This window comes from Plecotus auritus, assembly GCF_963455305.1.
Source record: "Plecotus auritus genome assembly, chromosome: 4".
NCBI lineage: Eukaryota > Metazoa > Chordata > Mammalia > Chiroptera > Vespertilionidae > Plecotus > Plecotus auritus.
This window is the reverse complement of record NC_137775.1, coordinates 26,959,742-26,978,910: the sequence shown is the minus strand read 5'-3', so window position 1 is coordinate 26,978,910 and position 19,169 is coordinate 26,959,742.

Below are 19,169 nucleotides of genomic sequence, written 5' to 3'. Positions count from 1 at the left end.
CACACTCCCTTGGAACTGAGAGTGGCTATTTGACCCATTTCTGGTGAAGAGGCATTAAGTAGATTTGCTGGGGGACTTTTGGGAAAGATATTTTGCTTTCTCATTAAAAGGACAGAAAGTTTCCCTTGGCCCCGATTCCTGCTTGAGATGCTGAACTGAAGACAAAATCTTATAACCCTGAAACAAAACCAGAAGGATGAAGACAACAACCTTGAGGTTAGTGGAGCAGAAAGATACAGCTTGGGAGCATAATAGGTATTGAGCAAACTAATGAACTCCGGAATGCCTACTCCAGACATCTCATAAACAATACAACTGAAAACTTGGGTTTCCTATATATGCCATTCTTAATTCATGAGGAAGGGTTAAGGAAGATGCCAGCTTGCTTCTTGTGTAGAAGCAAGATTTTCTCATATTGGCTTTTTCTCTAACACACACCTTCTCTTTCACCACTTGAGGTAAGGTGGATGGAAGTTATAGGAAAAATACTTAAACATATGCTAATCTATCTATATTTATATATAATATAGAAATATGCTAATTAACCAGGATGCCCTAATGTAGTGGTCCGCAAACTCATTAATCAACAGAGCCAAATATCAACAGTACAACGATTGAAATTTCTTTTGAGAGCCAAATTTTTTAAACTTAAACTTCTTCTAATGCCAATTCTTCAAAGTAGACTCGCCCAGGCCGTGGTATTTTGTGGAAGAGCCACACTCAAGGGGCCAAAGAGCCGCATGTGGCTCGCGAGCCACAGTTTGCCGACCACTGCCCTAACGGGTCGACCAGACAGGAGGAGGTTGCGCACGCAGTGTCGGGGGTGGGGCGGCAGGGGCCTCCGCATGCCTGTGCTGGGGGAGGGCCTGGTCAGCAGCTGCCAAGGCTGCTTCAAGGGCCAGGGAGCCAGGCAGGGCCAGACTGGCAACTCCAGGGTGGGCAGAGCAGCTGGACCTGCCTTCAGGCGGGTCCGGCCATGCAGCTTGACAGCAGACAGCAGGGCCTGCTTGGCCATAGCCACGGTGACCTGCAAACAGGCAAGCGTGGCCCACAGGCAGCACCCAGCAGGGCCTTCTTGCCCATCGCCATGGTGTGGAGCAGGCAGGCCCTGCAGAGAGCAGAGAACCACAGGGAGCGGGCCTAAGCCATCAGTAGGACATCCCCTGAGGGCTCTCAGATTGGAGAGGGTGCAGGTCGGGCTGAGGGGACCCCCCCACCCCCATGCATGAATTTCGTGCACCGGGCCTCTAGTGTGGTATAAAAGGAGATCAATAACTAACATTCATTTTTAATTTGTGAATGTACAGACATCATTGAAGATGAGAATTAAAGAAATTTGAATGGTGCGATAAGCAGATCACTACGGAAACTGATAGCATCTTCATCTATGATGTCTTAGCAATCATAGTCTTGTTTGAGAGTTGGAGGTTGAATTAGCTTGTCTTTGAGAGGATAATTAATTGTGTGCTAAGAGGAGGAACATGAGCAAATGGGAAGGCTAGATTCTTGGTTTTCTACATTTTGGCTCATCTTTCTGTCTGAGGTGAGCCCCAGGCATTGGTGTTCCTTGTGCCTCCTCTTCCTTTTCTATCAATCTTCTTCTGCTTCAACCTCTTTCTTTCCCACCCATTTTTACTGAGCATCCCTGTCTGCCCCTCACAGGGTGTCTCCTCTCAGCCACTCACTGTTCCTCTGTGGGTACCTTCCTGCTCTCCTGCTGGATTTGCTCACACTTTCTCCCCTTTCCCTCATTTGTGCCCTTCACATTTGTTGGGTCCTTTATCCTTCCTTTTCCCTCCCCGCTCTTTTCTTTTATTCCCTCTTTCCTTTATGGGAAATCAAAAGTAATAAACTATGAAATTATACCATAGTTTGAAGATACTCATGATTTGTTAAGAAGATTACTGAGCTGAAATGGATGTACCAAACAGGACGATGAAATGATGAAATTCTTACACTATCTGATTTTCATTAACCAACATGATTTAACTGATTGCTTCTCTTTTGAAATCTTGTTTTATTTTAAGAAAGAGATTTTCACACCTGCTTCATGGGTATCCTTTCCGCTGGTCAGCTCCTTTCCCTTTTCTAGCTTCATTTTCCTTTGGAGAGCACATTTTGATGATCTAGAAGGTGGGGGATAGAATCCAAGTTAGAGACCCATAATTGGGCAGACACCTCAGAATTACTAAACCTGAACATCAGGATAGGCTCATATATGGGCATATTAAAAACACTCTAAGTGATTTTAATGTGTAGTCAAAGGTGAGTACCAATATTCTAGAACATGCCTTCTCAATATAATACTGGCTATTAAAATTGTGTAAGTTAGAATTGGGCTGGGGAATGAATATAAGGAAACTCCCTCCCCCCGCCACCTCCCATTGATTTGAGAATAGTAAAATAAAGCAAAAAAAAAAAAAAAAAAAAGTCTCCTCATGAGGGTATCAGGACTTCCCAAAAGGGTAAGAGGAGGTTGAGATGACAATGTGTAGGCGCTGCCCACGTTCAGGGGTATGCCCAAAGTTAAAATTGTTTCCAAAAGTCCCTGTGTAACCACAGACAGCTCTGAGCTTGTCATACTTATATTTAGAAACAAAGAAATAAATACGTGAAGGAATTCCATCAGATGTGATTTAAAATAAAAAGCTTCTCTCTACCTTAGAAAGAAAAATTGAGTTTTATGCTCTAGACATCTTGTTGAAAAGTGCCAGGAAAAACACTTTTTAAAAAAACTCAGTGGGAGCAAGCACAGCAATTTCTAGGGTGGGTAATTTTGCAAAAAGTTTTCCCAGGTAGTTTTAGTGAAACTTTTAGGAACTTTTTTTTTGTTCCACTTAATGATTCAAGTTTAGAGTCCTGGGGCATGTGCGTATGAGTATGTGTGTGTGTGTGTGTGTGTGTGTGTGTGTGAGAGAGAGAGAGAGAGAGAGAGAGAGAGAGAGAACACATGGTTAGTGGAATGTGTTGGCAGGCAGGCAGGCAGAAGCAGGTTAGGAGCAATCAGGAAGGCAAGCAGGCGAGCAGTTGGGAGCCAGCAGTCCTGGATTGGAGAGGATGCAGGCTGGGCTGCTGGACACCCCCCATGCACCAATTTCGTGCACCGGGCCTCTAGTATATATATAATTCCACATACAATGAAATTAAAAATAATGTTACAGAAAATTTTTCAGTAATGTGAAAAATGGTTGCATATATCATTTATGAAAAACATCAGGTTATATAATTGTATGTATGCTACTGCCTCATTTGTGTTAAAATATGTATTTATTATTAGAAAAAAAGACAATGAGTATAACAACAAAATGTTTACAGTAGTTATTTACTAGAAAGCAAAATCCTTAAAAATGGGAAATGAGTAGCTTTATTTGGATATGTAGTCAGTTATATAAAATATATTGCTGAATTTTATTAAACAGTGTGATAGGTTAATGGTATTTTGATTTTCTTGTTATGTCTATTTTCTGAGTTTTCTGCAAATAATAGATATTACTTAAAAATGAGAAAACAGCCTGGCTTGTGTGGCTCAATGGTTGAGCATTGACCCATGAACTGGTAGGTCGAGGTTTGATTCCTGGTCAGGGCACATGACTGGGTTTTGGGCTCCATCCCCAGTAGCGGGTGTGCAGAAGGCAGCTGATCCATGGTTCTCATCATTGATTGATGTTTTTCTTCTCCCTCTCCCTTCCTCTTTTGGAAATCAATAAAACAAAATTAAAAAAAAAGAAAAAAGGGAAAACAAATAAAATTTTATTCTATAGAAAATTTATCTACATGGACAAAGAATGAAATTAATATACAAAAATGAAATTAGTTAAGTGGTAAAATAACAGAATAATGGATAACTTTTTAGTCTTTAATGTCTTTATACACATATGTGCACATGTGCATGCACACACACACACACACAAGCTTGAAAAAAATCACACTTCTGATGATATAATTGAGTTCATAGAGAACCCAAAAGAATTGATAATTTGTTAAAACACAACTCTAAACATAAAGGTCAATTGTATTTTATATAACAGCAAACAAGTTAGGAAAAGTAACCAAATTTTAAAAAATATAATAGTCACAAAAGCAATAAACCAAAAATATAAGGTACATAGAAATACCTTTTTCAGCAGAGGTGCCAGAATATTATGGAGAATATTGTAACATTTTAATTATCGAACCCAGGTGGTCTGACTTCAGACTATGTGGCTCCTCTGAATTCATGGAAAACTAAAATAAAATTTCTCACTGTTCTCTACTATATCTCAAAATCAATTTCTGAGATATTCAATATTTAAATATGGAAAACAAAATTTTTAAATGTTTAGATAAAATATAAGATAATGTTTATATGATCTCTGGGAAAGAAAGTATTTCTTAAATAAGAATTTTGCTCATAAAGGGAAAAATTAAATTTGACTAACATTAAAACTAAAGCTATTTGTGAAAATCCAGTAAAATACATTTGAGAAGACATCTGTAACATAAATAAATGTATAACGAGTACTATGTCACAATGAAAATGACCACCCTCTACAGTTTTCATAGATCATGCTGAATGAAAAGAGCAAGTCACAAAAGAATAATTATATCAGGTTCAAACCCAAGCAAAATAAAGCAATACATTGTTTAGGGGTAAATACATATGTGGTAAAACTAGGAAGAAAATGAAAGAATTGTAAACCCATAACCAAAAAAAATTCATTTCTCAAGAAGCCTACTTTCAAATTGGCGAGATCACTCACTCCCAGGCACTGAAATGCAAGTATCTGGAATTATGAAGAAGAATGGGATTGAAGCAGGGTCCATGGGACTTCAAAAGTGTTGTCAATGTCTAATTTTTTAAACTCAGTGGTGGGTATACAAGTATCCATTTACATACTATTCTTTAGACCAGTGGTCGGCAAACTCATTAGTCAACAGAGCCAAATATCAACAGTACGATTGAAATTTCTTTTGAGAGCCAAATTTTTTAAACTTAAACTTCTCCTAACGCCACTTCTTCAAAATAGACTCGCCCAGGCTGTGGTATTTTGTGGAAGAGTCACACTCAAGGGGCCAAAGAGCCGCAAGTGGTTCGCGAGCCGCAGTTTGCCAACCACTGCAAAATTTAGATCTTTTACATAGCTATAAATATGGTTTTAAATATTCATTTATTTTTTGCTTAAAAATAAAAACATTAAAAATGATAGAAAACTTTATTAGAGCTAATTTGAGCAGTCTAAACATTCCTCTTAGTGTGGCATGAGCTTTGGAGATAGTTAAGCAGTATTTTTAAACTTGGCTGTTTATGGCATTTCTGAGCCTCTGGTGTTTTTTTGTTTGTCAAATGGGGATAATACTTAACTAATAATGTATTGTCAGGATTAAATAAGAGGGTTTCTTTTTAAGCCTACTTCATGGGCTGCCATATAATAAGTATGCAATATGTGTGATTTTATGATTATTATTAAAATATCATACTATAATTGAGAAGAGTTCTTTAAAAATAAACAGAAATAGGAATTACAATCCATCTTTGGAAATGAAATATGCGGAAGTGATATTAAATTAGTGCTACATTATTTATAATATTATTCCCCAATTTGAGGAATATGTTTTATCCAAATAACTCAAAATAATTGTTGCACAGCATCGAAACGTTCTCACAGCCCATTTTATAGGGGGCGTTTACATGTCACTTGCATTTTGTCCATTATGTTAGGCTTGATTACTAAGATTATGGGTCTTCAGACCGCAGGCATTGAAGATCATTCATATTAATGTACACTTCCATCAAAAGAAGATAAAGGAGAAAAGGGAGGTAAAGTTCAAAGAGGCGACTGTTAGGCGACAGGTCTGAGCAGACTTGGCTGAGAAGTGCCGCCTTAAATTACACAAGGATTTAGAGGCAGGCAGGGACCCAGCTCCTCCGGAGGTTACGGTTTTATGTGGGCACTCCATCTGCATGACATCACTCGATAAAATTATATCAAAGAGAATTGGTTTTACAGTCCCAGAGAAGTGGAATTGGGGTAGCTCACACTGTCAAAAGTCAAACTACTTAAAAAAAAAAAAAGTTACATTGCTAAAACTTCTGAAGACAGAATTTCCTCCAATCACAAGGAACCCAGACAAACATCACATTTCCTGGCTGCCCACTCAACTTACCACACCCCTCCCCCAGTTCCCCTTCAGCAACAGAGAAAAATCACAGTAGTGAATTAATAATCCTGTGAGGCAGACTTTCCTGTGTGATTCAGCCCCACAGCCAGAGGAGGGATAGGCAGCGAGTTCTTTAACTCTGCACACTCTGGACTGGCTTTCAATATTAGACATCCGGAGTTTTTCAAAATTAACACTGGAACAAAAGTGACTATCATACTCCATGTTCCCTTCCCCCGCCCTCAGTCAAAACTTTATTTTAGACTTCTTTGGGGCATTTAAAGAAATAAAAAAAAACCCGAATGGGAAACACTATCTAGAAATGTAGAAATCAAACGAATACGAAAAGCGTGTTGTAGTAATTACAACCACCTATGATTGATTTTACTACGAACTAAAGGAAAAATGTGCTTTACCATAAATGACACTGCTTCAGCTCTGTACTCAGCCCCTTCCTCTGTCTTTCCAGCATGTCTATTTAATCATGCATGACTGCAGCAAAGTGATGCAACAGTTTCAATATCACTGCCTTATCACCGCCTGAAGGACAGACCTGTGTGACTGAGGACCTGTAGACAACACAGCCCCTTGGGCATAAGAATAGCAGTGAGAGTTTTTCCACTGTGGCCTTACACAGGTATCTGTAGCACCTGAACCCCCTAGGAAGTGCCCCCAAATAATCCACAGACCAAATGGGAACTCCAGGGCACTGCTGACTTTCCTGCCCTACCTACACCTTTCTATGATAAAGGTCTAATAATAAATTCAATTTCCAGTCCCCTTGTCTAGTTTCTGGGTTTTCAGAAAGCGAAATATTTACCCAAAACGACATACACATCCAGAGGAAATCCTGTTCTCCTATAGTGGGATCCAGGTCTCTGAGATGTCCCATTGACTCTTACTTTTCAGTCATCCACTGACATTCTCAGGAGGACATCCACTGGAGATGTTTTCAGTAGGAGGGAACAGCTAGCATGAATTCTTCCAGACACTAGAGTGAAATCAATCCCTTACCCTAAAACCTCACAGCACTCCCGAAGCTGGGGAGGCTGAATTATTATCCAGACAATGCAGGTGTATGGACAATTACAGGGAATGGTTGTCTGTCAAAGCAGAGAATGAGAGAATCCCCCAAACTTGACTCTCTGAGACTACTCGAAATTCAGTATTATTATTCTCCAGCACATGATAGAACATTCTAGAAAGTGCCTAAAGGCTGCTCACTCACAAAGGAATAAGGAACCTCAGATATGGAAGGTGTCTGGACAACTGCCCTCCTCTGAGGAGGAGTGCTTGGGACATCTCACCCACTTCCTACCTCCTTTGGGAAACCGCTGCCTTGGATTTTGACATCACAAATCAATGTGATCCCACCCATTAAATGCATTTCATAGAAGCTACATGCAAAATACTTGAATATAGACTCTATTTTTCAGTTACAAGTATATTCCCACTGTTAACAACACTTAGCCTCGACCTTTTCTTAACAAGGTTAACATGTACTTGAAGAAGAAACTGAGCTTTAACCTTTGTGCATTTGATTCTTTCCCACAGCCTTCCCTTAAATTGGGGTAGATGGACAAATAAGTCTGAGGACTTAATACTGCATTTAAAAGTAGATACTCTACAAGACTTTGCTGTTGTATATAACTTCAGTGCCTTTTGTGAGGAATGTATGCTGGTAATAAGGTACTTTTGTCGAACAAGATGAAATAGAGTCTGGGTTTAGGACTTTGAAAGGAAGAGCTGGAGGGGACTATAATTGTTTATCAAATTTATCAACATTTGCTTTTCCTTTTGGTAGTGTATTTAGTCTTATTTAAGAAATTGTTTTCTATCCTCAAAGTCATAAAAATATTCACCCTTATTTTCTTCTCAGATTTAAAGTCTGCTTCAGACACATAAATCCTTGCTCTGTCTAGAATTGATTTTTGTGTGTGGTGTGAGCCAGGACTCCAACTTCAATTTGGTCCATAATTATATCCGGGGTTGCTAACTACATGTATTAAAGGTTCCTTCCTTTTCTTACTACTCAGCTATGTCACCCCCATTATGTAACAATTTTTCATGTGTGTATGTATCATATGAAGTAATATTCAACCTCACTGAGGTTGATCAAGGAAATGCAAATCAAGACTATTGAGATACCATTTTATACCCATTTAATTGGTTTCTTTATTCTGTTCCACTGAAAATTTGTTTGTTTTTGTGCCAATACCCAACTGTGTTAACTATCAATTGTTTTTCTAGGATAAATCCAGCTAGCTCATGGTATATTATCTTTCTATACATGGCTAGATTCTGTTTTCTAATTGTTTTACATTTGTTGATTGAGTTGGGCCTATAATTTTCCTTTCTCATTCTATTGTTATCTAATTTTGGTTGTAAGGTCCTACTGAATTCATAAATGGACTTTGGAATGTTTCTTTTCTCTATGAATTGTGGGGCTAATATGAGGGATATGTTTTAACAAAACTTATTTTAAAGATTACAAAAGGAATACACATCTATTACCAGAAATTTTAAAACTACCCAAAATTATAAAATAAAAATAATAATAATTTATAGCTTTACTATCTAGGAAGTACTGCTAAGTATATTTTGGTACTTTTCCTTCTAGCACTTTCTGTCAGTTTCTGCAGGATATGATCAATTCGCTCTCCATTAATCTCTCTACGTATCTATGGATATACACATAGAGAATTATGATAATAGCAGCATATATTATTTTATCTACTTCTTTCACTACTTCATTATAATTTCCCCAGGCCATTAAATCTTTTTCAAAAATAGGATTCTTAGTAGCTGAATATGAAAGGTGATTGTTAAAATGAATTCATATTAAATTCCCTCTGGGTACTATAAAACAATTTTTATTTATTTTTAGATGAGTAGTTAATGTTTAAAAACTCAGCGCAATAATAGAGTAATGTATATTTTCACTTCCTGTTAAGCTTCAGACACCTGCACCTTCATTCTTAGCCCCATCCTAGTCCTGACCCAGCTGCCCTGACCAAAACTTGAAATACATCAGGTGCCCCAACATTACCTATAGACGCCATCTTGAATTTGTGTTGGGGTGGGCTCTGATATCTTCAGCCCACCGAGACCCATCCTTTCTCTTACTTCTGGACTACATCGAGCTTGCTTGGCCCATGTCACTGGGCAGCTTGTCCCAATTAAAACCCAAATTCTCCATAAGGGCCTGGAGTCAGGTCATGAACTTGACCTGGGACCTTGATAACATGCTATTCTATTGCCGGATGTTTATTCATTTATTTTGTTAGTCAGTTGGTCAAGTCAACAAAAATATATTGATTGCTTATTCTATGCCAAGCTACTATGTGGGGGTATGCTACTGCCTGGACTTTGATTTCCTGCTGAGATACCACTGCAAAAGAGATAGACTCCAGTTAACTCTGCCAAATGCTTGATTCTGGAAATTACATCTTCCTGGACAGTCCTGTTTTGCTCCAAATTGGACGTCTTAGATATTGATACTGTATCAAGTTTACTATATCTTTTTGGACACTTACCTTGAAAATCTGGTCACCCATGTTAGAACCCACTTCTATAGCCAGGTTGTCCCCAATCAGTTCTGGCTTCCTCCCTCATCCTCATCTCAGTCTCGCCAAGGCCGTGGCAGACTTTTCAGGTAAGCTTTCTTGGGTTCTGAACTTCACAATATAGTTTACCAAATTTCTTCATATATGTTTCCCCACTCTAGTTTAAATCTTAAAATAACTCTGAGATGGAGTGGGAGGCTTGTTAAATTTCTATTGAACTGAAGAGGAAATTGGGTTTAAAAAGTCAAATGACTTATTTATGTTTATATAGTTAATAAATGGCCTCTTTAGGACTTGAACGAAGACCTTTTGTCTCTGACTTCAGTGTTCTTTCCACTTGATGGGGGCTGGAGATGACTAATCTCCACTTTGAATTGACCTTCAATTCATCTCAGGAGACAGCTAACTTTCCAGCATGAAAGATTAATGTATTAGTCCTCCCAAGACAACATTTTAACCCCAAAATAATTATTCAAAAGGTATAACTATCAGATACTGTTTAAGTTAGTAGGATAAAGACTACTGGATGTGAAGGACATTTTAGAAACATCCCTTAAAGTTCTCCTGATGTCTTGAATATAGGGCCCAGCACCCATGTGAGAATATGGTTCTTACTAGGCACACATCTATCAAGCTCTGTATAGCATTTTGGCAGATCCAAGTTGACTTGGCTATTTCAGAGTAGAGAAGTTATCTCCTAATATATACACTGAGTGGCCAGATTATTATGATCTCTGAACGCATAATAATCTGGCCACTCAGTATATATATATATTAGAGGCCCAGTGCATGAATTCGTGCATGGGTGGGGTCCGGCCAGCCTGGCCATGGGGAGGGGACATGGGCGGTTGGCTGGCCTGCCTGCTGGTAGAACTCCTGGTCGAAGGGAACAATTTGCATATTAGCCTTTTATTATATAGGATATACACTGAGTGGCCAGATTATTATGTGTTCAGAGATCATAATAATCTGGCCACTCAGTGTATATATACAGTCATGAGCCACAAAACAACGTTTCAATCAGTGATGATGGTCCCTATGATTATAATGGAGCCAAAAAAATTATTTTGCCCAGTGATGTTGTAGTGCAATGCATTTCTCCTGTGTTTGTGATTATGCTGATGTAAACAAATCTACTGTACTGCTAGTCATATAACAATATGACACATACAATTATGTATAGTACAAATACTTGATAATAAATGACTGTTATTGGTTTATGGATTTACTATACTATATTTTTTATCATTATTTTAGTGTGTACTATTTCTACTTCCCCCCAAACAATAATTTGCTGGAGAATAGTATGCCATGTTATGCCGGCAGTAGCCTAATACATCTCATGTTTACCACTTCTCTTGATTGCATCATTTTCTCATTAAAACAACATGATTTAATTTCATGTTGTTTTCTATAGGAATGGCTATCCCATATAGCCAAGGTCTACAGTAGGCTATACCATCTAGGCTTGTGTAAATGCACTCGATGATGTTTGCTTAACAACAAAATCGACTATCCAGCATTTCTCAGACTGTATCTCCATTGTGAAGCAGCACATGACTGTAGTGTAGAGGCAGTGTTAGTTGCTACCACCTTTGCAGGTTCTTCCAAGGTCTCCTTTCTATATAGGGGCTGAAGGCCTGGAAACAACATTTCTCTGGCTATCTTTCTAGCAAGATTCTTGTTTAGAGCGCTGTTCTGAGAGGAACTCACCAGAGATTTAAAAGCAAAAGAAAGAGAAAACCATTATCCTCTGGAGACAGCTGTAGGCAGCAAATATAAACAGACTAAAAATGCAAAAATTGCATTTTCCTTTTGAAAATCAATGGCAATTTTTCCTGAGTGTCTCTCCCCCAACAATGCTATCAGTTTGTTAGCATCATATTTCTTATATTAAAGCCCTCCCTGCTTAGAATTTCTAGTGTTTCTATTGCCCAACCTAAGTGTGACTGATGACAGCATTTTCACCATGGTGGTGTAATTTTGGTATCCATGTTTGTTTCTTTCTCTGGATGGGAGCTCTTATTTATCTTTGTATCCCAGTGCTTGCAATACAGAAGGTGCCCAATAAATGTTAAAAGAATACACAAAGTATAAATTTGAGTGGGGGAAAGTGTGAGATATTTTGGAGCAAGCCAAGAAATGTATATCCTGAGTAGGGAAAAAATAAATCTTCAAAATGTTAACTTTAATCCAAACTTGTTTTGTGTGGGTCAATTAGCTGATTCACATTTACAGCACTACCTTAAGAGATTCTATGCAAAGAAAGTCTCTTTATAATAAAGTTTGACCTCTTAAAAAATTACAGGAATATTTATACATTATGAAAATGATTATTAACATGCTCCTTAAGGTTCAATTTAATGATGACATGCCAAAACATGAAATACTGACCCCTATAGACATATTAGATCTCAAACATTGTCTCAACATTTGCTTCCAGAGAAAGTCGAAACTGTGTCAGACATTGGGTTAAGCATCTGGGACAAAGAAAAAGAATTTCTCTACTTTAGGAAATTCTCATTAGTGATAAACAAGTTAACAAATAATTACAAAATAGTGACAGAAAGTGCACTGCGTTTAATGGGAACACCAAGAAAAAGCAGCTCAGACAGGAGAGTGTGAAACAGAGGTATTTCTTGTATTAAAAGACTCTTGGGTTGAGTCCTGAAAGCTGCATATGAGTTGGTGAGGGAATAATGGTGGTTCCGGCAGTGGAAATGACAGAGGCAGGCTCTGGGCTGTGGGCTCAGAGCATGCCTGGATTCTATGTGGGTGAGCATGTATGCAGAGTGCCACAGGGCCTTGTTGGCCATGCTAAAGTGCTCGAATTTAGCTGAAAGTCCATGGTGGGCCATTAAAAAACCAACACTATGGTTCAGTGAAATTCTGCTCAAAGTTCAGGGACCTCCAACTTCAAGTCCTTGCCTCTGAAATCCTCCAACTCTAGGGTTTTCCATGGGCCCCAAGGTGGGGAGGGGGCATAATTAGATGGACATTTACAAAGATCCCACCAGCTGCAGTGTAGCGGGTGGTCTGTAGCAGTCATAATTCAAAACCAGAAGACGAGTTAGAAAGCTGGTGTGGCAGTCCAGGGAAGAAGCAATCTGGTCGATGGGCATGGGAGCCTAGAAGAGCTAATAGATTCTAAATGAATAGACTTTAACCATTCTTCTTTTCTTATAATGAACAAAAGTTTTTATTTAAAAAATTCTGGCTCTTTTTATTTAACTTTAATTTGTATTAAATAATATTTTTATAGTATAATTCTCTATTTACCTAATGTTTTGGAATATACGCCTATTACATTATTATTACATCTGTTAGCAAATTCTCTGACAATCAGGTATCATCCTCATGTATTTGGGTGATGGAAGATATGTTAGTATATTTACTCAGACATGGAATACCAAGTTGTTTTTTCCTCAAAAACACAAAATTCTACATAGACAATAAAAGAAGCATAAAGTCAGTTTAAATAATATGTTTCTAAATTCTGTGGTTAAATAATTGTGGTACATTGTCCACAGACCCACAAACTATCAGGGACAAGTTTAGCTTGGGCTGGGCCAATGGGGCTGATCTTTTGCTGATCCAGAAGCCTCTGCATCAACAATTTCCATTCCACTCATCGAAACTATTTTTTTTTCATTCTGAAAAACACCGTTCCTTTTTAATGTCTATGTATTAAGTGCATTCTTTTTTGTCAGCAGTAATTTTGCATGTTTTCCCTTCTAGTCTGTCCATGATTATTGGAAAGCTGGGGGTCTCAGCTTCAAATAAAATAAAAAAAGCCAGTTTCCTATTTTGAAAATATTCTACATTTTGAATGTGGTGTTTAAAATCAATAGTAACTTCAGACATGAATTAGAAAACATAATACTTTGAAAACGAAGGAAATGGTAGCTAGTAATGTGACAATTATTTTTACTTTAAAGTACCTGCTTTAAAACCACAAACCTGATGTCTTTAAAATCTCAAGAAAGTGTAGAATCTAGGCTTCTATCTAGTCATTTTAAATTTAAGTTTTCTAAAGATTATCTTGTACAGTGTGAAGTGCTACCTATTTCCTATTTTCTGACTCAATGTTCTATTGGAAAATCTAACTATAAAACTGGAATTCAAAGATAAGCTAGTTCAACATTCAGTCAAAATGTTAATTGATTTCACCTTTGTAAAAATGTTGGTATGAGGGGATGTGGGGACAACCTAGACCTGGAAGATTTCAGGAGCAAGAACTTGAATAAAGTTGGGTCTCTAAAACTTGAGCAGAGTTTCACTGATTCATAGGACTGAAAGACATTAGAATGCCCAGATAAATAGATGAGTAGTGCTTTAAAGGAGGGGAGGGGAGAGGGATCCTGGAGGGGGAGAAGGATTTATTCCACTCCTTTCATTAGACCTTTCAGGGTTCCAGGTTTCATAATATTAAGGAATTCATGCTTGTGCTGGCTATGATTCCCCGTGCTGTAAATAATATATTCTCTTATTTTTATTCTTGTGTAGACTGACAGCTGGATGTCATTTTTAAAATATAATAAATATTATAGTAATATTTGAAAATATTATATCAAATCTCCTCACAAACTCTAAGGATTTCCCAAATTACTACCTTTGAACTCAAGGTTCTTAGGTAGTAACTGGAGGGAGTTGTAGCTTAGAAATAGGATTTTCCTCTGGGAGTTAAATAATAAACTAGCTCAGAAAAGAACCAAATTGCCAGAAGAGGCAGCCTGTGGCCTAATTAAAGATATTGACATGATTACAGGAAAGTGGGCCAATCAGGAGGTAGGGATGGTGATACAAAGACTGGGCAGAGACTCAAAGACATTCATGGTTCATCCAAGCACCACATGCAGGGGACAGCATCCTGGAGTACTCCTGCTGTATAAAGAATGAAGTCTCCATCTGTTGGAACCTGGGGACAGGCTTATCCCAATATGCAGAAAAATGTGTCCATCACATGAAGCCAGTCACTAGCTCCCCCGTCAGATTCCAGGCTCACCAGGTATCCTGATAATAGGGATCCCTGGAGAGTGAGCCTCTGAGGAGGGTGGTACACTGACCAAAGGGTGCAAGTGTTTGTACCTCTCTGGTACTAAGTTGTTCTCATGTAAATTATCAATACAGTAGCATATCTCTGATCTTGGTCCATAAGATATTGCCTCTGGAAGATGGAGCTTTTATGCCAAAGACTCACAATAAATGCCACCTCGTGGGAGTACGGATGACAAGCTAGTCACTACAGAAGGCACCTGTCCTCTTCAAGTGCCCCAGGTGCATGCCGTAATTGCGTTCTCTTTCTTTTCATTGCTTCAGGGAATCTCTGGCCATTGGTTTGGTTTGAAAACCCTCAGGGTGATTCTAGTATGTCCCCAGGGTTTAGAACCATTAATTTTGTTATTAATAGGAAAGAACATTTTCTGGTAGGATGAGAGGGAGAAGTTCCCCAATATATTTTTAAAAACATTCAATGAACATTTTACAGATGAGGAACCTGAGACTAAGAGACATGAGGCAACTTGCTCGAGTCTGAATAATGAACAGGCAATGGGGCCAGGGTTGGAACCTGTAATTATTTCTTTTACAAAATACCCAGTTCTTTCCATGATATCTGGGAGAATGCAGAACAGAAGGCAGGAACTCTGTCAGATTCTGGGGAAAGGAGAGGAGAGAGGGGATTGAAAGCAGAAGGGGCATTCTGGAGACTTTCTGAGAAAAGGCAAAATGGGAGAGACATTGCAGACTGGTCTCTAGCCTCTGTTTCTAAAGTGTGTGCAGATCAAACCTCAGAGGGAAGGTAGGGGAGGGTGGGGGTAAGGGGGAGAAATCAACCAAAAGACTTGTATGCATGCATATAAGCCTAACTAATGGACACAGACAACAGGAGGGTGAGGGCACGAGTGGGGTTGGGGGGGTTGGGGGGGGGTAATGGGGGAATAAGGACACATATGTAACACCTTAATCAATAAATAAATTAAAAAAAATAAAGTGTGTGCAGAGGACTCACTGGGGCGTGGCAGGAAAATGGTGGAATTTCTTTTATTTAATTTTTATCTCTTAATTTTTGGATGTTTTATAAAGCGTAGGATACATTGATATGGTAATATACATATATAATTTATAAAGAAATAAACATACATATAATGGGAGTACATGCTCAAAAAAAGTTACTAGTAGGGACACAGTGAAAAAGCATAGAGTCGATGTTTAGAGAAGATCTTCTCAGCCAGGCCTGGGTGCAATCGAATCTACCCAGGCCCCTGATCTGCAACACACACTGAAATCCTAGCTGGAGGCAGGGCATAGGCACAGGTGTTAGTTACTGGTGTGGTGATGGGCACCCTTGGTTAGAATCATTGTTTTAGAGTAGAGGTTCTTTTTTTATCTTTATTGTTTAAAGTATTACATAAGTCCCCCCCCCCGCCGCCATTGACCTCTCCTAGCCTGCCCTGTCCCCACCACAGGCCTTTACCATACTATTGTCTGTGATTCTTAAAGTGCATGTACAGTGGGGTTTTCCAGAGGCTCCATGACATAGAATGATGTCATGTCATCGTTCTAGAAGTTAATGGGATGTTTGCTGTGAGTTCTGTGTTTTGATTCTTTTTTACTTTTAAGCTCTGAAATGCTATATACAAATAGATATATACACATAAACAAAAGCTCTATGGGGTCCTTACTAATTTTTTAAGAGTATAAAGGGGTCCTGAAACTAAAACAATGTCCTATTCTAGAGGGTGCAGAAGAGTACAGGAGAGTAGAAGGTCATGAGATAGAGATAATATAGCGGCAGGAGACATGAATGAAGACCTTAGTTGGTTAGAATTGTAAAGAGAATTGCATACATGTTGGAAATTGGACTCCAAAGGCTTTTGCTCTTATACCATCTTTACAAATATTTTTAAGTCTTGGCCAGTGTAGCTCAGTTGGTATAGCATCGTCCCGTACACCGAAAGGTTTGATTCCAGGTCAGGGCACATATTCAGGCTTCAAATCCACAGTTGGGGTGCCCTCTCTCTCTCTCTCTTTCTCTCTAAATCAGGGGTCCTCAAACTTTTTAAACAGAGGCCAGTTCACTGTCCCTCAGACCATTGGAGGGCCAGACTATAGTTTTTAAAAAAAAACTATGAACAAATTCCTATGCGCACTGTGGGCCCAGGACGAGCTAAGCAGGACAGGCAGCGGCACCCGGCGGGCCGGATAAATGTCCTCGGCTGGCCACATGTGGCCCACGGGCCGTAGTTTGAGGACGCCTGCTCTAAATCAATAAAAACATGTATATTTTTAAAAACAACATTTTGCCTGGCTCAGTGGGTGAGCATCGACCTGTGAACCAGGAGGTTGTGGTTCAATTCCTTAGCAGGGCACATGGCCAGGTTGAAGGATGGATCCCCAGTTGGGGGCATGCAGGAGGCAGCCAATCAATGATTCTCTCTCATCATTGATATTTCTATCTCTCTCTCCCTTACTCTCTGAAATCAATAAAAATATAATTTAAAAAGTGAGGTAAATGAACTCAGGAACTTCCTATTTTCTTCTCGCATCTCCTAACTGCATGCATCAAGCTTTGGGAGCAGTAGAAGCCGTTAGAAAGTTTTAATTAGAGGAGAAGCATCACCAGGTGTATGATCGACAGGCATAGGTGACTAGCAAAGTTACAGGAAAGAGTAGACTAGAAAGGGAAGACTAGTGGGAAAAAGATAGGAGGTCAAGCTAGAGCAGCAGCAGGAGAGAGGGGAAGGAATGGATTTGAGGGACATTTTGTAGATACACGTCATGGAAGTTTGGATGTGGTAGGAGTGGGGAAGACATCTAGAGGTGTGTAGAAAGATGAGATAATACCCTTCCCAGAGCATGGAAAGAAGAGGGCAGGGATAAAATATCATGAGTTCAATTTTGGGTGATATTGAACTTTCACCCCTGTATGGTATAAAGGTGACATTCCACAGTTTTGAAAGTAAAAATCTAGACAAACTGAAACAAAGCCAATTCTTTCCAAGTCTTATTTTTCAGTCCTCTTTGTCTAGGTTCCTTGCTTTTTGGAAAGTCATCAATTTTTTTGAGACTCTGAAGAAAGCTATTGATTGGCCCCACTTCATAAAAATGATGTACATAACCCAACATAAAATTGTGTATGTGCTTTATAGGGTTGCCAACCCCCACAAGTCCATGCAGGACTCCAGATTGAAACCCTGCCCTAATTGGCTCTAAACCTGCCCTAGTTCCCTGTTTAGGAGCCATTCATCTGAGTCAGAGATGATTTGCTAAATATAACTCACTTCCTTTTTTAGAAATCCTGATGACTTATGGTCAAATGCTTATGTCCATCATGCTGATTGAAGAATTGTAATTTTTAATGCTGGGTCAGAGCTCGGAAAAATGGAGAAAAAGAGGTCAATTTGAAGTTTTGTGATTCCTCAGGATGTGGATTCAGACAGCTCATACAGGATGGGATGCAATGGCATACACAGTGCCACCTGCAAAAAATGGTTCTAATTGAACCAGAATCTAGTAAGATGTGTAGAAAAACAAGTAGAATTACACCACAAGAAAACAATCAGCCAAATTCAGAATGTGGGCTATCCTACAGAACAAATGACCTAGTTGCCCTAACAAATGAATAGCATGAAAAATTAAAAGGGAATGTTACAGGATAAAAGAGACTTCAGACATGGTAGCAACAAAAGGCAATAGGATATTTGTGGAGTGGACAATCTGAGAGATTAGAATACACTCTTATGTACTGAATGATATTGAAAATAATTTAGTTAGGTGTAATAATGGTGGTTATATAAATAGAACGTATTCTTCAATTAATGATGACACAGATGTGTTTGTGGGTGTGAGGACACAATATCTGGAATTTGCTTTGGAATAATCCAGGAAAAAGAGGGGGTGAGAAATGAAACACATTTGGCAAAATGTTGATAATTCTTGAAACTGGATGATGGATATATGGGGCTTCATTATACTCCACTTTCTTGTAAATTAACCTCCCCTCCACCCCCAAAAAAAGGGTTCAGGAGCTTTCTGATCCTCCTGAATCAATCCTCTATGGGTACATTTGCCTTAGGTAGAAGAATGTATCCTTTTATAATTGCCCAGCACACGGGTGCTGCCAGTTTTCCTTCCTCTCCTCCTATTTCTTTTTCCTTCCTGTCTCTCTGCTCCTCCCTCTGGTTTTCTCTTTCTGCACATTATTAAGGCTTAGGGCAGGAACCCTTGGAGGAGCACAGGGCCCTAGCACCTCCTGGGAACTGGCACTGGCAGCCCTTTCCCACTCTCATCCGGGCCCTGGAGTCCTGCTGGTAAACCGGATGTCTTACCCTCACACAGTTATTATTTTTGCAAAGTTCCCTTATTATGCATGAGTGAGAGATGTATCCCCTGACCAGGTATTCCTTGAAATAAAGATTTTTGGGAAGTGTAGTCTTAATATTTGGGCCTTTTCCTTTCATATAA